The sequence below is a fragment of the Lepisosteus platostomus genome, chromosome 7 (genome assembly GCF_059453375.1).
Source record: "Lepisosteus platostomus isolate fLepPlt1 chromosome 7, fLepPlt1.hap1, whole genome shotgun sequence".
Lineage (NCBI taxonomy): Eukaryota > Metazoa > Chordata > Actinopteri > Semionotiformes > Lepisosteidae > Lepisosteus > Lepisosteus platostomus.
The window spans coordinates 51184242-51200675 of record NC_142617.1 but is presented as its reverse complement, the minus strand read 5'-3'; the positions used below and the strand labels follow the sequence as shown (position 1 = coordinate 51200675).

Below are 16434 nucleotides of genomic sequence, written 5' to 3'. Positions count from 1 at the left end.
CTCCTGAGTCAGAACACAGCCTGGCACCCCAGTCACGGACACAAGGTTAGGGAAGCTGAAAGGTAGAACGGAGCTCAGGTGCCCACTGGCAGAACAAAACCACTCAGTTAAACCTTTGCAGTTTTCCCCTTGCTGCGAGCTCAGTGATGGTCTTTGTTCATAGGTCCTCAGAATGTCTCAGCTTTCACTGTTACGTGAAAGTTCTGATATTCTACACAACTGTATCAAGAGGACTGGAGGGGTGACTGGAGAGGAGAGGCAGAGAGCCACGCAGGACCACTGCCCTCCCCCACCGGGCTGAAGAAGAGGTGGGACAAAGCCCAGCTGCTACTCCCCGTGTGTGTGTGTGTGTGTGTGTGTGTGTGTGTGTGTGTGTGTGTGTGTGTGTGTGTGTGTGTGTGGGGGGGGGGGGGCTCTCGGACTGACGTGGGCTTGTTTAGCTGACCCCAGTGAAAGCAAAGCTCCTGACAGTAGGTCTGGCCCTGTGTCTGGGCTGGGAGCTGCAAAGGAGCCAGTCGGTCTGCCTGCGGGGAGCTCTGCTGCTGAGAACTGCTGAGAACATCAGATCCTGGGGGGGGCGGTCTGGGACTCGCTTCCCTCCTCCCTTCTCTGGGCTTCTCCACCACCTTATTTTGCCGAATCACTAAAAGGATCCGAATATAAACCATCGCGGCTTTTATTCTATTTTCATTTGTATTGTCCTTCAATTTACAGTATGTTGAGATTCAGTGGCTCTGGGGAGCCTGAAAGCTGCATTGTTTTGAATGCTGTGTAACAAGTTGAGATGTCTTGCACATCAGCTGCACTAAATTCAGCAATACTGACCATTATGCTGATGGACAAAGGAATGCATATTCTGCACGCCTTTCATGTCCGTTTCAGATTTTTAAGAATTCCTGTTTTATGTTTTCAATTGGTCCAACAGGCAGAGCTGTACATTAGATGGCCCTCTTTTTAAAATTGTATGACTGATCTCTTTAGTACTTTAATGGCTAATGATACACCTCTAACCTTGAGGTCCCCTGTAATTGTGTTCTAAAATACTCCTAGTGAGTGAGCACCACGATGTCTGTGTGCTCCAATGGAGGAAACGCATCCCTCTATAACAGGCAAACCAGCAATGCCAGCCTACAGTCCCTATCCCACATCACTGTGGGGGGCCTGAAAATAAGGGCATGCGTTAGATTAGAAATGAGGATCCAGATTATAAATGACTATCTACATTTATAGTTTCCTTGCATGTCATGATGAACGAGTGTTAAGTCAACAGCTACTCCAGACAGGATCCGAATCACTCCAGCCACAAACACAGTGAGAACGGTTTAAAAGTACGGGCATCTACTACGTTTCAATCATTCTGATTAGAATGTGCGAGACACCCTTTGCACTTTCATTTCTTTGACAGCAATGCATTAGCTCGATTCCGTTTTTTGCACAGACAGGACTGTGGAACAGAAAACAGACACTCTTTCACACAACCTGAGGAGACAGCACTCCCCCCCCCCTCCACCACCACCCCCTCAAAGACAAGAATGGAAGCCCAGTGTCAGTGCCCAGTAATTGCAAAAAAAAAAAACTACGCTGAGAACTGTAATATACACAAAGCCAAGGATGTATTATTAGCCCTGCTGAAAAAAAAAGACTTTGGAGGTACTGTGTTTTTGAACTTCACAATGTTTTGAAGTGTGTCTTTCTTCCCCCCTACAGGTAGGAAGTGTTTATTCCAAGTATGCCACAAGATGGCTATATTAAGCAACATTAATTTAAGAATGTAAATAAACACTCTGTAAAGCACATTACTCGACACCACTTCAAGTTTTCAGCACGGACAAGGGCGGGCTTAGACGAATGCTGTGGTGCCCTTAAATTAAATGTGGAATGAAGACGCAGACATCCTGCAGTGGCACCAGGGCTGTAGAAAACACAAGGTTAGAGGAAACGGGACTTTAAAACCTCACATATCCAGAAAATACCTGGACCACACTTTCCTTTTCCCTCTTAAAACCAAACACAGGGCCGGCTGTAGCTGCAATGGATCTGTCTCTTCGGACTCTGAACATAGCCAGTATTCCCAATACTCCCAGCGAAGGGCCCACAGCACTTGAATAGCACTAAAATCTCCCCCTGCATAACCCCGTACTTAAAACTATCCCATGTTCTGCTCCCTAAATTGACTGCAGCAGTTTTTTGTGCCCTGCAAGGCAAAAAGAAAATACATTTTTTCCCTTAACTTGTCAGAACGAGAGAAAAATAACAACCTGCTGTCTCAGTTCATCCTTGGAACTGAACTTGGAAAATGTAGATCTAACCAGAACAATGTGAGCAGAGTAGCAAACCAGCTCAGTACTGAGGAGAATTAGAGATAATGTCTTCCTTATATACACTCGTGCCAAAATCCCGGCGCATTTGCTCTGCAGTGTCTAACACACAATTATGGGCTTCCTGTTGATCCCGGGTGCAGCCAGGCAGAGTCCTGCCGTCTATAATCGACAGATTAAAGGATAAAATGGCTCTCTTCAGTCAATAATGTGCAGCAGCATGTGTTTACAGTGTGCACACTGCATGGCAACTGCTCTGCCTGGGAGAAAGGACCGGGAGGAGATCCTTCCAGGACGCCGGCCCACTGAGCAAGCCAAGCCAGCAAAACTAGCTCTCGCCAAGCAAAGACAGCCATCCCAGCACATTCCCGTACCTTCATTACAGTGTTATTAAAACAATGACTACAGGATGTTTATTGTCTCTTCTTGTGTATTAAACAGCCTACAATGATGGAAGTCAGTACTTGAGAGCACAGCTCTTCACATGACATTAGCATTGGGGTTGGTCTCACTGCAGAGAGAAGACACTCCAGCGCTACAAGAGGTAGTGCACTGCTCAGCCCACACATCGCAGAGCCGGGAGAGCAGTGGGTTTAGATGCTCACAGCAGAACCCGGGAGTCAGCAAAAGACACCAGTAAACACACTGCTGGCAGCAGCCCTGAGAGGAGATTAACTGCTGTTTAACTCCTGCAGCTGGCTTGTAACTCCACCTTCAGACGTCACCTGCAGGGCTGGCTCCTCGGATATCTCGGTCAGGACAGAGGGAGCGTGCCCCCAGCGCCCATTGCCCGCCAGCAGGCACACCGGGCAGAGCAGGGAGGGACAGCTGTAATCAGCTCCTTCAGTCCCTCTGACCGAAGCACAAACACGCACACGCACTCCCTCGCTCATCTCCGTATCCCGACTTTCAAAATGAACTCTCATTCGATTTTTTAAAACTCTGTTCAGAAGAAATTCACCATGAAGCAGGGGAGGAGGGCTCAGGCCCCACCAAACAAATATTTCTGTTGCTTTTACATCTCAGGAGGCAGAACACCCAAGACTGAAACGTACTGAAGACTGAAACTGAAGAGTTTCTCGGGTGTTTAGTCCCTGGGGAGGCCACAAAGGTGGAGGTGGGGGTAAAGGAAGGCCACAACGCCAAACGCGAAGGAGAGAAGGCTTATCAAAGGTGCTTATAGTTTATTTGCAATTGAGGAAATTATGTCAGCGATGAGACGTCAGGGCCGCCGAGGCGAGATGAACTTGGCTGCCGTCACCCCTCCTGAACCTGCGTGGTCCACTCCATTTCAAAGCTGACGCACGCAGGTTTCTGGAAAAAGTCATTGCCATCGTGCGGATGTCCTCTCTCCGACCTTGCGTCAAGAGCTACGATCTCCATGGAGACATTTGCTTGGATTCCCCCCCACCCACATGCACAGATCAACAACGATACAAGCACACGGGCAGCGTCTCTCATTTCTTTTTGGAAGCGCAACCATGCCGCAACCTGGAGCGGCCCGGAGAACACGCCAACCGAGTCCAGATGTGTGCCACCAGAAGTGACTCCTGCTTGGATCCGACGCGGCTCTTTTTTTCGGAAGCTGAAGCTGATGTTTTGACAACTGGAACAAAAAATAATAATAAATAAAACAGCTGGCAGCTCTGGCGGACTGCAGCTCCCGCTTTGGAAAAGCGCAATCAATTTTGGACAGCTGTGCCAGGCAAATCACTGACTCGTGGTGGTGTTCTCAAATTCTTTTGTTTTCGCGAGTCTCGCATACAGCTTCCCTGACTGAAAGCAAACAAGTATGAGTTTCGGCAGTGGGGCGTGTCCCTGGGCGTCAGTGTAGAATTTGAAAGTTGAGACATAGATGAAGAAAAACTGGGGGGGACGCTGTTCTACAGCATCTCTCTGCCACAGTCAAAGCTGATTGACAGTTGCACAGTACATATCCCTGTGCCACAGGGAAGCACTTAACAATAACACAAACAGGGACAGCCAGACTTCTGACAACACCCCAGAGCCAGGTTAGCATTGGAGAATGATGGCTCCTACTGTGTACAAGCCTCCTCTTTCATAGTGGCCATCCGGCAGTGAACTACAAGTACTGATACCACAGAGCTACTGAACGGGGGGTAGTGTTGGTTTAGATCGAAGGGTTTTTTTTTTTTTTGGGGGGGGGGGGGGGGTCCTATTCTTTGGAAAATACCAAAAATAGTAAAAAACCCTTGCCCCTGCCTTTGCTCTCGGCTATAAACAGAGATGGAAATGGACTAAGAATCGCTGAGGAAACTCAACCCCCAACTCTAATCTAAGGGGGCGAGGGGCATCATTTTCAGGAGCTGCGAGAAAACAGTTACCGCTAACAACAGCTAAATACACTTGAATATTACAGAGAACCCAATAAAACCGTAAAATAGATCATTTGCTTCACTTGACAGGTGTAAAGTTTACTTTTGTGTGCGTGTGGGGGGGTAATTGCTGTTTTTCGGACATCCAGACCAGAAGGATACGTTATACTTTTGACAGTGTTGTAGCTGTACTTTGGAAGAATCTCAAACATTTCGTATAAACTCCCGCCAAATCGATAGTTGCAGAGCAGAGCCTCCGCAATGAAAAACACCCACCTCGCACGGAAACAAAAAGAGGGCATTCATAAACTACAGGGGTAAGCGATTTTTTCTGGTTTTAAGAGCTATCAATGGGTACAATAACATCTCACACTCAGCTAACTAGTGCAAACATCGTTTAAAAGTGTATATGCTCGATTATCCAAATTACCTGCGCGACTAACCTTTTCGTCTGTTTGGCTAAGTAAAAATTAATGTAATATAGCGTACGGAACTAATTGAAATTGGTTACATTTTTGGTATTAAGCAAAATAATCGAGAACCTCGTGCCTAACAGCCTACTAAGATACTACTAGATTGCCACCTAAACCCGAACACCCATGTTCAGAAAACGAGTTCTTTAACAAAACACCGATTTTTTAATTTTCAGTTATGAAGCCAGTATATACACTTGCTGTCCCTATTTTTAATCTAGAATCATATGTACTGGCTGTTGCTTCAGAGTCTCCTTTTCCCCCCTAACATATGTAAGTAAAGCGTTGTGAAGGCTTACTTTTTAATTATTCGTTGTTAATTTAACGCCCTTATTTCGCGGTTGAAGAGCAAGCGTTTCTCTGTTTGTATACACGCGAACTATGCCCCTCTCCCCACCGCCCGTCGTTGTTGCCCATATTGCAGTTTTTGACAAAGTAACGAGCCTGTTGACTGCGACCTGCGACTGCGCAGTTAATTGCTGCTGATGTGTTTATAACCAATAAAATACAAGACTCATGGATGATAATAAAGGTGCGCATATGCTAATACGCTTGCTTCAGTTCGTGACTGGCGCAATAGATCACGCTTCAGGAAAAAGCTGGAGCGACATTTATGAGCATAATGTTGTGGAGGGACTCTAAACTTAATATCAGGGATCCGAGAAACGATGGGATGTTTAATGTACAGATTTCGCCGAGACAGCCGCCCCAAAAACAGAACAATCCCGGCAAAACCTGTACAGGCGGCAACACCCGTCTTCACACACTACCCGGTGCGGTGGTGACTGAATTTACCTGAAGAAGAAAACTCGTAAAGCTGAGGGACAGCCGTAAAAATAGTAAAATGCTGGCTAGCCTCTCAATATTATTTCTCTCTGTAGGGTAACCAGTCCAAAGCAGCTACTACAGTGACTGGCTCTGTGTAAAATCCACTCACGGGCATGTCTTAATAACCAAAAGGTCTCAACAATACGGTTACTGTATTCAGTGCATTGGATCCGAACTGAATGTCTTTCAGAATTCCTGATATAATTTTGATCGCTCTGGGCAGGCCATTCCCCCTTAATAATTCCAATTTGGGAACCCATGTGTTCCTGTACAATTCCAGCCATGGCTTTAAACTCTAAACCTCGTTTTATTCAAGTTCCCTGATGTGTTAAAATGAGCACCACATACAGCACCAAGGGCATCTTTGGTGGATGCCTTCGAGGATTTTGAACACTTAGATATTCAAGCGCGGCAGCTTCTGGAAGCTTTGCCTTGTTCATCATGCAGGGCCTGATGCAGACACTCACAAAGAAAGCAAACCTTTATCACTGTCTGAGGTGGACCTTTTCATTGCAGAGATCAGAAGTCCCAACTCCACTTACACTGGCTTCACTAACAGCCATGTGCGATGTTGCATGTCAAGTGTAAAGACCACTATGGTATACAAATCCTTTTTTAAAAAAAAAAAAACCAAGATATTTTACAGATGTGCCCCAGAGGTGGAATCGCTTACATGTTTAAAGTTAAAACAGCTTTTATTATTATGGAACTGGCAGCTGTTTTGTCCACTGGATGGCTGGGCGGCTGAGAAGGAAACAGCGTGGAGCTGTAAGTTGAGGGACTCTGTGGCAGTCTGTCAGGGCATGTCATTGGTGGAATGCAATTACCTGAGCCACAGCACTGTCCTAAATTACACCACAGCCCCGACTGACTGCCTGCTCTGGATAGACAAGTAGAGACCAATGATGCTGACAAAATCCATTTAAAGGTCTACATGCGGATGGGCCACAGACTGCGTGTAGCCAGTCAAGGCATAATGCCGAACAGAAGGATATCTGTACCAGTCAATTAATTATTTAACTTAGCTAATTACAGTACTTTGACCTTTGCAAGGCTTCGTACATCCATTCATAGTTTTTCCATGACTCACTGGCAAAAGCCTTGTATGTATTGAGCACGTGTGAGCATTGAGCTCTTGCATAAACCAGAAACATTGATCAGCAATTAAAGCAAATGTGTGATTAACCAATTATCACCCAGGTTTATGATCTTATTAAGATGAGACTGATAAGACAAATCTTTTCTCCAGGGTTCAATGAAGTACAACACTTTTGGGAAGCTGGTAGCAGCAGCTCCTTTTGCTGGAAAGTGTAATCTTTTATATAGATGAAAATACATCTGCAGCGAGCCTATTGAAAGGGTTGTGTTAACCGTGTCTTAGGAATCGGAGAGCCCCATTGGTAGGATGTTCTTTCCAACCTTTGGATGGACTCAACCTGCTGGCTCCTGTCAAGGCTCAGCCACAGGAGGGAGAAAGAGAGGAACACACTGATCTGCAGTGTCTCGAGCTGGGCTCAGCCCTTACTTGCTCACTGCTTTCCCATCTCATTAGATCAGGAATATGTGAATCGGTACATGCAAGCAGAAAAAAAGCTGAGCATCTTCAGTTCTGGTAAACAAGAGTATGACCCTCAGCGCCGTACCCAGGGGTGTTCGGTGATTACCTAAGCAAAATGGGTGATGGAGCCCAGCTATGAGATAAGAGAGCCACCACAGATCACCTAGAAAGAGAAAGACAACTTCTTGGACAGTGGATCTGTAGATGGATGAAAAGAAAACCCACACCAGTGTGTGAAAAATAGTCGTCACTGGGCTCCCAATCAAGCGGAATAAGGAGAATAGCATTATTATTATTAATAATAATATCCTTACAGTTCTATAGCCATTTTCTGGACACTCCACTCAAAGCGCTTTACAGGTAATGGGGACTCCCCTCCACCACCATCAGTGTGCAGCCCCACCTGGATGATTCTCCAGTACGCTCACCACACACCAGCTCTCAGTGAGGAGGAGAGCTGAGTGATGAAACCAGTTCAGAGATGGGGATTATTAGGAGGCCACGATAGGTAAAGGCCAGGGGAAAATTTAGCAGCCCATGCCCATTGGGCGGTGAGGTGGCTCTGTGGCTAAGGATCTGTGTCTGTGACTGAAAGGTTGCCGGTTCAAATCCCACGGCTGGCAGAGGAATCCTACTCCGTTGGACCCCTGACCAAGGCCCTTAACCCCAACTGCTCCAGGGGCGCCGTACAATGGCAGACCCTGTGCTCTGACCCCAAGCTTCTCTCTGTGTCTGTGTCTCCTTGGAGAAAATCTGGGTTATGTGAAAAGATGAATTCCTAATGCAAGAAATTGTATAGGGCTAATAAAGAAATATTATTATTATTATTATGATGATGTTGTGCTGGCCAGCCCATGACCTGTACTGAGGGAGATCAGAGAGGGAGCAGGGCCGGGGAGGTTGATCGGTCACAACCAGCTCGTGGCGGGGATCTGCACGCCTCGATTGCCCAGATCAGGTACACGTGACGTCAGCACCAGGATCTGGAGCCGAGAGCAGAGGGCGACCGGTGCAGCCCGGCAGGAGGAGAGCAGGGGCTGACGCTCCCCGGCCCTCAGTGTGGAGCTGTCATAGCAGCCATCTGCCGCGCAGATCCCACGGCACCAAAAACATGCTCTCAGACACGCTCTGCACAAGGGAACATGCCCGGAACAGCACGCAGCATCTGGGAGATTATGAGACTGCTGCTCAGCCCTCCGGCTCTTTTTATGGATTCTGTTCTGTTCCTTTCCTTCAAATACACTTTTCATTAGAACTCTCCTTCTACAATACTCCCCGCCCCCCCAGAAAAAAGAGACTTCAGCGTCCCCTGTAGTTTACCTCTGTAAAGCCTTACTCTATTTCTTGTCATTCGAGTGTGCCTTTAATGTGAATTATTCACCTCAGAACACGTTTGTGCATGTTAGAAATCAACCACTTAACACTACAGGACAATTTTGTGCTCTGGAAAGGGGGAGAGGGGGCTGACTATACACGGTATAGAAGTATGCAAACATTGCTGGAAAAGAAACTACACTTATAGCAACAAGGCTGTGACTGAAGGATGTCATTAACATTCTTAATGTCACATCTGCAGCAGAGATGCAGAAACACCGGAGCTGCTTGATGAGTCAGAACTTAGGATATGAATGAAAAACAAGGAATCTGAGATGCAATTCGTGGTAATCAGTCTACTTCCATGGTGAGTGGCAAGGTACTGATAAAACCTCCAATGAGTAACACATTCATTCAGGGAGGTTGAGCTCTGCTAGCCAGACATCACTAGTTGAGCCCAGATAATGTCACTAGACTACCATGACTTCGACTGCAAGCAGTGGTGCATATCTGACTGAATATCGCAGGCCTAGGATTGAAATTAGCTGGACAGGGACTGCTCAGCTCTGTGTGCAACAGCATTGTGCTGGGAGACTGCAGGCTTGCAATGATATCAGTGAGTCACGCTGCTCCTCCAATCAGCTTTACCTTTCCCAAGGGCACTGTGGAGCTTGAAAAGTGTCAAAAGAGACATTTCTGGCACAGGTTCATGCCTAGTTGTCTTTTTGACTCCTCAACAGAGCGGCCACTGCAGTAGACCCCCCCCAAGACTAAAGATAATTGCAGTTTCCCAACTGGGCTGGCAAACACATATATAAAGGAAACAACATTTTCTTTAACAGTTCGTTTTAATTTCTGTGTTCAAGAAGTGTGTTTCTCCTGCCGCCTTCTAAAAAGCTCTCCAACCCCACCCCTCTGACAGGGTTGCCTAGGGGTCCATTTTTAATTTTCTGTGCGTCTGTGAAATTGATATTTCAGTTCTTGGTGGCATTTATACTGAGTGGCTGGAATTCCCTTGACAATACAGACGATCAAGCACAGGCCGTCAGACCCCATTGAAGCAGTTTCTTTAAAGCCATTGTGGGAAACATTGCCAAAAGCCCGGAGCTGAGTGATGTTAGAGATCGCTATCACACCCCACTTCAAAGCTTCCCATTGTTCATGACACACATGACAAGGAGCTTCATCATTTTATTTGAATGCAATGCTATGGATATTTTTGAACAGTTTAGGGCGCTGCATTGTTAGACTGAAACTGTTAAAAGTTTTACTTCTCCTCGTGCAATTTAAAATGTTACCTGTCAAAAGAACAGCTGGCTCTTGTAGATCTGTAATCTGATAAAATGGAAGATTAATCATGTTTCATTAAAACATCAATATATGCATGGACACACAGATTGATTTTGCCCGTGCAAGTGAAATTCAATTAATGATTTTTCCAATTTTTTTTAAAGAAAAAGGGTTTCAGGGCTTGTCAGTGAGATCACAGCATTACTGCTTGTCCAGCAGAACCCTTGTGTCCCAACGAAACATCAGTCAGTCAAGCTCAGTAGCACATTGTGAACACCAGGTGACACTGCAGGCTATTGCCCATTAGCAGGAAAACAAGAACAAGACTAATCGCAATTTATCTATGTGGGATCCTTCTGTGTTCTATAATATTCAATAAATTATTTCATCCCTTTGCAATCTTTACAAAGGCTTCAGTGCTTGGCCAGTGTTCATTCAGATTCAAGAAGTGGTGATGGTGGGATACTGGGGCAGTGTGACCAGAGAGTGGCTATCACTTTGATCGTGAGCAGGGGAACTAGAGCTTTTTGAATTCTGTGGTGGCTTGGAGGCTGCACCACTGCATTGAGTATCAGGTAAATTTATGTTGTGTAGACTAGTACTTCACATTCTTTAGAAAAACATTTATTACTATTTGCTGTATTCTTAACACCCCCGTCCCACACATGAGTTATGCAGTGAAACGTTTGGTTACTCTCTCAAAAAGTCCTCAGGGGTCAGGTGAAAAAAATGGCATGTGCTGAGGTAGCTTAAACTGTGTATATAAACAACCTTTCATTTCTTTTTGCTTTATACGCATTACAAGAAAAAAAACCATGTTGTTTATTGTTCATTCGGTGAGTGAGCAAGCTGTTCCAGGTTCCTCCCCTTTGACAGTTTCAATTGGAGCTGTAATTTACTGTGCTGACACCAGCCTGCAGGGCTACATTCTTCTTGCCTTTTCATACTGATGTATTATTAGAGCTCATGTCTTTCTCCCTCTCTCCCTCCGTCTCCCCCCTGCCATGACTCCTGCTGCCTCAGCCTTGGCTTCTGGTATTCAGGAGTGCAGTGACACTTCAGTAAGCAAAACCAATTCAAGAAGGACTGTCCAGTTTGTCCCATGATGCTCTTGCACCACAAGGCTACAGGCCATCAGCCTTTGGAACGTCTTCAGTCTGCTTCAGGCCTTGACAGGTTGGCCAAGGCTGAACCACCAGTTGTGGAGGCAAACTGTTGTTTAGTTGCCATGGCGTCACGTGCATCATATATTCCTAACCACACTGTCCATTTTAATGTGACTGTGCTCTCCATCAGCGGAGAACCTGTTGTGCTGCAAAGCCACTCTTTTCCTTATGAAGTACCTTGGAAAGAAAAGAAGTTAAAAGAAACAGTAACAACAGTCATCCACCCACCACCTCCAAAAGAGGTCCTGGGGTTCTTTATGTGCCCAGCACTGCTAGCCCTAACCCAGCCCATCAGAAGCAGAGAGGGTACCAATTCGGGCTACTCTCTCTGCGGGAGAAATGGAGAAAGGGGATAGCTCATCTCGGATGAAAAGAGCTGTGGCTCTGCTGACATACAGGGAGAGCAATTATCTCTGTCTCTGGAGTGTGACACCTCAGGTGGGGGGGCCGGGGGGGGCGCCCTTGGCACAGCCCCTGCTCTCACCTCAGACGGGGCTCTTGTGCGGTGTGGCCAGCGTTCTGACCAAGGCCCTTCAGACGGTTCGAGACCCGCGGAGAGGGGCGCTTTCATCTAACAGTGTGGCAGGGAGTCAGGCCCCGACCCAGGAAAAAGACACGGTTTTGTTTTGTCGATTTTTTTTATGTCTCAAGCCCTTGATGAGGTGAAATTAAGTTATTGGATTTCAAACCTCCCCCCCCCCCCCCCCAAGAAAAAGGCTTTTGTGCGATCCGACGAGTATTTCCACCCCACCTTTCTCTCCCTCCTCTCATTCCTTTTTTTTTATCTTCAGACTCTCCTTTGACAGAGAGCGGGCTGATGGGTCCTGTCACTGCTGGGCAGGTCGAGCCGCTTCAACAAAAGCGCTCTTGTCAGAGCGCTCGCTCTGTCAGGGACTGCACTTTGATATTAAAAACTTTGGAAAGAAAAGGAGAGCGAGAAGGAGGGAGGGAAAAAAAAGATTAAAAGGCTGAAAACAAACTCCTACTGTCTCCTCGCTCAGTGTCTGTAGGTGTAACCCCAACACAGACAGACAAATATTTATCCAGGGAGAAAAAATAACAGCTGAGGCTCCATGAAACGTCTTAGCTTTACTCCTCCATCCCCAGAGTTTCCTTGTTTATTTGTTTTCCTGTGCAAGAAATAAAGAGAATAAATCAATTAAAACAAAAACTTGCACCTTTGGCAATACTGAACTCTCCCGTGCTATCCCTCCTTCTCAGACCTGAGCTTCCACTTCGACAGCGATGCTTTTCCTTGACAAGATGGGACGGCGAGGCACGTGCATTGTCAAACCTCACGGCTGTTTCGTAAGATGAGCCCCGTACCTCTCCTCCCCTGTAAAAAAATTGTTTGTATTGAATTTTAAAGCTGTTGAAAACTAAACCTTGGGAAAAAAATATCTCTTTTGATGCCGGCACTTTTTAATGTTTTTTTTTCTTCCCAGTAAAACAGATTTCTGCCAGATGAGGGCCTTTCCACCCCACAGGAGAGCAGGGCCTGCCCCTGGCCCAGTGTGCTTCCTGGCTATGGTGTCCACAGTGGTCAGTAAAAGACGTTGTAGGTGCCATTCTCTGCCCTGCATCTCCCGGCTGTGTCGTCCTGTACGAAGTGGGGGTTGCCACGGTGACCACGGCGCGCCTCTCCTCTGACCTCGGCCCTTCACCTGTGTGGTCCCGCGGCGGGAGCTCACACCCAGCCCCTGAACTACCCTGCTCGCGCCCTTTGACACCAAAGGCCCCGGAAGACACTCCAGGCACAACGCGGCCAGTTCTCAAAAACAAAACCCACCGCACGATCTACCTTTGCCTCTCTGGTTTTTTAGAAATTTCCTTCATTTTGGGAAAAGAAAAAAAAGACAATGTGAGGAGTAAATGCACTTTTTAAGCTGCTGAACAAGCAGAAACCTGCCTCTGTTTGTGAAAGAATGCTGAACCCAGGATAATGGGGATTTTTATTTTTTAAAGTCTGCTATTATGGTGGCTGGAAGAGCCTGCAGGGCAGTTATTACTGATATTAATGCTCTAGATTGCTTCATCTAGTGCATAAAAAATCTCCAGTAATTAGTGGAATTCTCTACAGAAACAGTGCAGAGTCTTTCTGGTTACCCAGCAAGAGGGGGAGGGGAACACAGGCAGCAGGAGAGAGCAAGAGTGAAACGAAATGGAGATTCATTCATTGCAAACCCTTTTTGAACACTTTACGTGACGAATGTGTATTTTCTGTGCTGGAGGTGTAAAGCACTTTTAATGCTGTGGCTTTGGAGGTCTTTTGTTGTGCTTCTCACAGCCCTCAAACACCTGTTGCACACAACAAACTCACAATCTTATACATATCATAGCTACACAGACAGTGAAAATTCGAACATGGATAACTACTCGTGAGATTCCAGGAATATTTGGGGAACACTTCTTTGGAGCTCACTTTTTTAATTAACATTCTGGCTTAGCAATTATGTCATTATTGGCCTTTATTTCCCTCAGCTGTTTGCATGAGCCTGACCAGCCCATTCCCCTCACCAGGGGTCAGGACAGAGCTCTGAGGAAGAGGCACATTCTGCTGAACCACGTGAGGACACATCGTGTTACTTTATCTATAACTCATTTCAGTGCAATGGACTGGCTTCAGAGATAGCAATTTAGACAAGGATACAGTACTTGTACACAGTACTTTCCCAGTTTTTTCATGTCTGTTTTGCTCCCTTCTTTCGGTGAGGTGAAAATATTCTGAGTGACAACACCGACAAGTGCCATTTTCTATGCAGTGGTGTGCTGGGGCTCTGGGATTAGAGCCGGGGATGCTAAAAGGCTGAAAAAGCTCACCAAAAGAGCCAGTTCTGTTATCTAGCCCATCTGGAGGAAGTGGCTGAGAGGAGAATGGTGTCCAAATTAATGACCATCATGGATAACGTCTCCCATCCCCTCCCTGGCATGCTTGTGAGAACGAAGAGCAAGTTCAGCAATAGGCTGGTCCAACCACGGTGTGACAGGGAACGCTACAGAAGGTCATTCGTGCCTACTGCCAACTTGTCCACTGTGTGTCTGGGCAGGGGCAACATTGACCTGTTTTGGGACCAAACCTGAATCTTCTGTTTACAAATGGTGTGTAATATATGGAAGTGGATTTGCAATCTACCTATAATTGTGTAATATATATCTACACTTGTGCAATACGCTTGAGGATTGTGCAATATATCTATCCCGTGCAATACATCTTCTTTGTGAACTGTACATCCTGTTTTATTTTTGTAATATCTGTATTACGTTGTACTGTGCTTTGTTGATTGTGCCTGGCTGCGGTTGCACTACAATTTCCCTCACGGGATTAATAAAGTATCTATCTAAAACTAAAAATCAAGCAAGAGTACTTTTAAATTTGATTTCTGGTTTTGAAAGGTAAGCGACACTCATCTGGAAGTGGGAAAAAGACTTGCAGGCTCACCCAGCTCTGCAGAGGGATAAAAGGCTTTGGGGCCGTCTCTCAGACCCGGCGACAGCTGTAGCACAGTGTGTGTTTCAGATCGCCAGTGTTCCCAGCTCCTCCGAAATTATCTGAGAAGCTCTCTCTCTGACCCCGTGAGTGTTGCCAGAAGCTCATTCCAGCAAACATTCCTCGCTGTTGTTAATCGCTGTAGAAACACCGTCGACTCACACTGACCCCTGTAGGACTGACAGGAGGTCGTCCCTTTACCTGCAGCAACAAGCGAACAGAAGAGACCGCATAATAAATCTTGTACATGAAATTCATGAGAAGTCAAAGTGAACCGGCTGCCTACCCTGCAGCTCAATGTGTAGATAAGCTGCAGTGTGAGAACATGGCCCAATCCGTTCCAGTCTAGTCATTATAGCACTGTAGTGTGAGAGTATGGCCCAGCCTATTCCTCTCTGCCTCCAGTCATTATAGTGCCAGAGTGTGTGAGTATGGCCCAGTCTATTCTTCTCTGCCTCCAGTCATTATAGTGCCAGAGTGTGAGAATATGGACCAGTCTATTCCTCTCTGCCTCCAGTCATTATAGCTCCTCAGTGTGAGAGTATGGCCCAGTCTATTCCTCTCTGCCTCCAGTCATCACAGCTCCTCAGTGTGAGAGTATGGCCCAGTCCGTGGTACTCTGTTCAGAGGGGACTGAGGTTGGGCAGTGACCACAGCACACAGGCAGAGCCGGCTCACCTGCCCTGCTGCAGGCAGCGTAGAGACACGCTCGCTGCACCTGTGCTACTCCCCAGCTGCAGGGGATCCTACAGCACAACAGGCTGTCAGGGATGCCTGTAAGCCAGTTTCCTCCCAACTAACACAGACTTTACACAGGGGTGTTGACATAACGCATCGGTTTTGAACCTATTTAGCTGATTTTACATGGCTAGGATGACAGACGCCCCCGATCTCTCACTTGTTAAACCCAAGATGTTAACAATCTCGTTCTCACAGCCTGGGGAGAGCACACTTGCTACAAGGCAGCACAGGATTGCAGGGAATAAGACACTACTAATAATAATTTGTGCATGCATGCAGCTGGTAAAATTCCAGTGCATCTGCATCAATACAGCAGCCACCTACTGCTTCACAGGTCACTAGCCTGTTCAGTGTTATCCAGCCCTCTTGACCTGCAGTGCTCAGAATAGGACCGGGATCTGCCCTGATTGTACGGTACTGACTGACACACCTGAGAGCAATCCAGGTCTCCCCTCAGGCTGCGCTAAAGGGAGCGTGGTGACGTCGCCCCCGTGGCCAGCATCCGAGTTTCTAAGTAAAAAGAAAAGGACAACCTGAGTTGGGCTGCAGCTGATACGACTCCCTCTGTCAGCAGCCCTGGGACAGAGCGCAACGCTGTTCCGGTCCCGTCAGCTGCTGCCCGGCTCACCCCGAAGAGTCGGCGCCGACCCCCCGCCACCGCACGGGCCCCGCCTGCGCTCTGTGCTCAGGATAGCAGGGGAGACAGATGGCGAGAGTTTGTCACCCGTCTTAAACGAGCAAAAGCAGGCGGCAGGAGTTCATGGAAAACAACGCAGCAACTTCGATCCAGTTCAGGTTCCGAGAGCCACGCCCTCTAATAAGAGTCAAACAGGGGCTCCGTCCTAGCCGTTTCCCGGCTGGGTCCCTGTTTTGAGCAGATCTGCTCAGACGGATTTGTGATGTGTTCGTTTGTGTAACACATA

The 16434-nt window shown here is 46.9% G+C and overlaps 1 long non-coding RNA gene across 1 annotated transcript; it reads right to left on the bottom strand.

Moving 5' to 3' along the window:
- Positions 1-9642: 9642 nt before the first annotated feature.
- On the bottom strand, positions 9643-16026 carry LOC148659145 (uncharacterized). Its single transcript, XR_015940323.1, has 3 exons — positions 15942-16026; positions 12507-14971; positions 9643-12413 (listed from the first exon to the last, which is right to left on the bottom strand). It is a non-coding gene; the product is annotated as an uncharacterized LOC148659145 (long non-coding RNA).
- Between the last annotated feature and the right edge of the window lie 408 nt (positions 16027-16434).